Source organism: Pinus tabuliformis, chromosome 3_1, assembly GCF_031772625.1.
Source record: "Pinus tabuliformis cultivar Carrire ecotype Pingquan chromosome 3_1, CPIR1, whole genome shotgun sequence".
In the NCBI taxonomy this organism is placed as follows: Eukaryota; Viridiplantae; Streptophyta; class Pinopsida; order Pinales; family Pinaceae; genus Pinus; species Pinus tabuliformis.
This window is the reverse complement of record NC_142301.1, coordinates 856,131,694-856,136,851: the sequence shown is the minus strand read 5'-3', so window position 1 is coordinate 856,136,851 and position 5,158 is coordinate 856,131,694. Positions and strand designations below refer to the sequence as shown.

Genomic DNA, 5,158 nt, shown 5'->3' with positions numbered 1-5,158 from the left:
TTACTACGGGTCACTAGTGAACATGGGGTAGTTCAAGAAGCAATTCTACATATATCAACAACGTTGTAAAACAACCTATTTCCAGAAAAACCTGTTCCAGTTGCTGGTGTTGGATTTACTCTGAGCACATGCCTTCAGTTCTTGGACCAATGACACCATTTAGGGGAAGACCTGAACCTGGTTCAGGTCCTGGAATGTATCCTCATTATGGAGGACCCCTAGAGGACATTGATCAAGGAGGATGGTTACCTCACAATGTTGATCTTCCAGGATTCCCTCCCAATGTGAGTCGTCTTGGAGGAATGCATCACATGTCACAACATTGACCAACCACCATCACCGGGTCCATGGGAAGTGCAAGTAAGGCTTTATAGATGGCCATTTTGATTGTAGCTATTTATGATAGAATTGCTGACATAAGGATCTTCTGATATTTTATTAATTTTTATATACCATTTAGGCAATTCTCTCTGGAGGTTTAATGCAGGTTAATAACATGATGGCCAATGTGGATCTAGAGAATGTTATTTTTTCAAAAGCAGCTGGATAAATTCTAATTTTTTTAATCAATACCATGGTTACACAGAATGGGTGGTGGCAGTGCAAGGAGCATGACTGACTATGAAAGAGAGTATCCACAAGGAGGAAGCCTAGGAAGGTTTCCACATGATTGATTGTTCTAAAAAATATGTGGAAAGTCACAATTTCTTCTTTTTTGCTGAGATGCAATGGAGGACTCCTTTTCCCAGTTTCCAAAGGTATAGAATCTATGTACAACAAATAATCCTGCAACAATAACAGTCAAATTTGCCATTGCTTTATATTTATTATTTAGAATTACTGAAACTGAATGTTCTTGTAAATTTGTTACAATAGAATCCAAAGTGTCTTTATTCAGAAATTGATAAACTAATTACACTGGCTGACAACCACTCTAGTTATTGAATTTATTATATCAAGCAACATAATCACTATGATAGGATGATGCTTCAAGTGAGATCTACCTCAAGAAAAATGGAGATTCCTTTGGCCCAAAAACCATGTTTGTTGCAACAAGGTGTGATGATGAGGAAGTACAACTAGTATGATATCAATATGTAAATTTGCCCCAAATGTTTAAATTACAATGAGAATGCATAAAAGGAAATTATGGCTGAAATGGTTGTAATTATGAAAAGAATTGTTTATTACTGTAATGTGCAGCAGCAAGGTGGGAGGTGATCAAATTTGTACTAACGCTGAGACCCAAACGTTCAAACACACCTGCGGCCGGCCACTCCCCCACCCCTCACAGTGAGAGTGAATGGGGCCCGGTACAAGTCCTGGCTCATTTGACAGCATAGAAATGCCCCTCATAACAAAGCCATTTAGAGAAAGGATAGCCGTAAGTTACCCTAAGTAACATTTTCAAAATGAAAAAATTAAGAGCAAAGGAGAAATATTAGCTTCATTTCTTATTTATACAGCTCAATCCCTATAGTTCATCTAGGTTTTAATGCATGTAAGATAACCATCATAAAATCAAGGCAGTTGTTATTCAATGCTGGAAGTTGCTCCATATTAAATGGAAGACAACTACAACAACAACAAAATGAATGACAGTTGTTATTAAATGCTAACACTTGCCCTTATAATACACAAGGAAATTTCTATAACGAGTCACACCACCATCCATGATCGACCTTTATCCTATAGTTAATATTTTTCTTTATGAAATTTTGTTCTCATTTCTTTAAATAAGTTGACCTCTAATATTCTAAACATCCATTTGGTTGTCTTTGTTTCCACATTTACCTTCTTCTTATGGAAGGCAAAATGCTCAACACCGTTTGACCTTTATTTGCTAAAACAATTTTGACAAATCATTTGAGTTATTTAACTTTTTTTTAACACATCACAACTGCCACATTTTGTTCTTCATCACTAGTCTTCGTGCCCTTCAAACAATACTTTATATAAATGTAAAATAACCTTATACTTCAAGGTTATTGTGGAGAGCATAATACCGGTATAGTCGTTCTTGGTTATGAGATTTTTATTGACTTATTGTCTTTTTAGAATTCCAATGCCATAAATGGCTAAAATTGAGTGAAGTCGATTTTTTTGACTAAGTATTTTCATTTATAGACCTTTAATCCCAAGAGCTTGATGCAAATCTTCTTCAGTAGAGTGAATAGAGAGTCGTGGAATTCACATTACAGCAGTTAAACTAGTGGTTGTAGCATGCCTTGTACAACGGCTAACAACCCTAGAACAAGTGAAATTAGCAGTATAAAACTTTGCCTTTTAAGACCATTCCCCAATTACTTACAGACACTGATCTTCACTTCCAGCCTCATCTAAAATTCAAATTTTAAACCTCTTTATTGGCCATAATATAATTATGGAAAATACACAGACAAATCATAATCTCCAGGAAAATTTCCAGCCATCCTTTTGCCACTTGTTGGCTGTAATAGATCTAAGTTTTAAACTTTTACCTTAACAAAACATCCACATTTGATCTGTCACTCGTGGACTAAAGACTCCGCTAGGGCCCTTAAAAATCTGCATTTCATAACTATTTCTTGGCGAGATTAAACTATTTGCCACTTGTATGATTTTAATTGAATCGTTATGAAATATTTTAAATTTCGTTATATACTTTGGTTTTCCATTTTACTTTCCAGATTTGCATAAAACTAATTAAACCCGTCATTCTTGCTCCCATAGGTTCTTCCACATACATTAGAATCTGGAAGCTAAAACCGTATCTCCTTATAGGCCCGATTTAATGTAAGTCCTTCAAATCCTTCAACTCATTTACGTGTGTTGAAGACTTGGTTATTTAAGGAAGCCCTCCTCGGTTGACAATTAAGCCCCTTGCTTCTGAAATAATTTGTCACGTTGAATAAAATCCTATTGCAGCTCCCAAAAGGTAGACTTTCTCCTCCGCAAAATGCTCTTCTTCAGATGTACAATCGTGTTGTCACTTCTGGACCTGAGCAAGATAAATTTTCAATAGCAAGACACCTTGTTCCATCAAAGCTAGATTGGGTGTTTGCTGGGAAAGGGTGGCATAATTATTTCTAAGATGAGAAAATTAACCGGATCAAATATACGGATTTCTGGCAAGGGCCAATTGCCAAATGTGCATCCCAAAATGGCGAAGTTGTGCAGGTATCTTCAATATAGTAATTAGTATTCTTACATAATCCCCTTTGTTGCAAATTTTTAATATCAGGTGAAATTTGTAGTTCATGCCGGTTGGTTTCTCTGAATGAAAAATTACAAATCTGTTATAATTACTGCAAGTCACTGGTGAACAGGGGGCAGGGGGCAGTTCAAGAAGCACTTGTACAGATATCAACAATATTGCAAAACAATCTATTTCCATAAAAACCTATTCCAGTTGTTGGTGTTCGTATTTACCCTGAGCACATGCCTCCAGTTCTTGAACCAATGGTACCATTCAGGGGAAGACCTGAACCTTGTTCACCTCCTGGAATGTATCCTCATTATGGAGGACACCCTTCATGACATTGATCAAGGAGGGCGGTTACATAATAATGTTGATCATACAGGATTCCCTCCCAATTTGCATTGTCTTGGAGGAATGCATCACAACATTGACCAACCACCATCACCAGGTCCATGGGCAGTGTGAGTAAGGCATTATAGATGACCATTTTGATGGTAGCTATTTATGATAGAATTGCTGACATACGGATCTTTTGATATTTTATTAATTTTTATATACCATTTATGCAATTCTTTCTCTGGAGGTTTAATACAGGTTAATAACATGATGATTGATGTGGATATGGAGAATGTTATTTTTCAAAAGCAATTAGATAAATTCGATTTTTTTTTAATCAATATTGTTGTGCTAGGGAATGGGTGGTGGCAGTGTAATGAGCATGACTGACTATGGAAGAGGGTATCCACAAAGAGAAAGCCTAGGAAGTAGCCTAGGAAGTTTTGTATTCCTAACAGCGCAGAAAAGGGACGTTGAATTTTGTTCTTAGCTATTCTTATTGATTATTGTGTTTCTCTGTGGTGGAAGTCAATCAACTATTGTAGAGGTTGTCCCAACTTAGCCCATATTCGACAGCTTTGTTTATCTAATGAAAAAATTCAAATAGGTGATATTACATAAGTTATTATAATTGTGAAAAAATTCAAATGGGTGATATTACATAAGTTATTATAATTGTGAAAAAATTCAAATGGGTGATATTGCACAAGTTATTATCTATGCAATTTGTACTTAAATTATTTCATAAATCAACCTTCTCATTAATGATATACATCCCTATTTGTTGCGGTTGTTTTCAGATTTCTAGAGAAAAAGTTATGATGAATGACCCTATACCTGGGGAAACTGAAGGCCTTGTTATAATATCAGGAACCCCTGAGCAAACTCATGTTCTTCAAAGCCTTCATTATGAGTGGGCAGTCCTCACCATGATTACCTTTAGTTTTTGAAGGTAATTCTAAGGAATGGACTTTTCTTTTTCTATAACCGAACTGACATTTATTTACATACATATAGCATGCTGAAAATTGTATTGGCTATTTAGATTATGCACACATTTGAAGGTATCACATGTTCTTATTCAGTAGTGCTTTGTGCAAACTTTTCTGATGTTTTGACTTCTATTTGTGCCTTCTTCTTCCCTTCAATTCTCCTTTAACAGAAGAAGACCAAGAAGCTTGGAGTAGGAGAGCCAAAGACTTTAAGGTAAATGCTCTTTGCTGGCCTACTTTCTAGTGCAAGGGAAATGCCAAAATATTTGCAACAGCAAGTGTCCTACATGCATATGCCACTGCCACCCCCTTAATGGTGTAAGAAGTCAGCCAGTTTTTGTGACAAAACATTGGAGATTTTCCACTACTACATGCCAAAATCATGGACATAAGCTATAAACAGGATTCACTAGAATGTAGGTATTCCTCCTCTTCGCCTTTGCATGGATGAAAACATCATGTGAAAAGAAACCCTCTCAAGTCTCAAAATGAGGTTTATAATATATATAGAAGGAAAAATAATGAAGGTTGATGGAAAATTCAATGCATATTAGTGAAGGTGGTGCTTGTCTTGATATGGAAGTATGGTATTTTACATTGTATTGTCTTGCCACTCAAAATGGTAAGGGAGTTAGGTGAGTTCTACTTA

At 36.0% G+C, this 5,158-nt stretch overlaps 1 long non-coding RNA gene across 1 annotated transcript; it reads left to right on the top strand.

The window, feature by feature from the left end:
• The first annotated feature begins 528 nt into the window (after positions 1-528).
• On the top strand, positions 529-4,728 carry LOC149190262 (uncharacterized). Its single transcript, XR_016256469.1, has 3 exons — positions 529-758; positions 4,318-4,469; positions 4,680-4,728. It is a non-coding gene; the product is annotated as an uncharacterized LOC149190262 (long non-coding RNA).
• Positions 4,729-5,158: the final 430 nt, after the last annotated feature.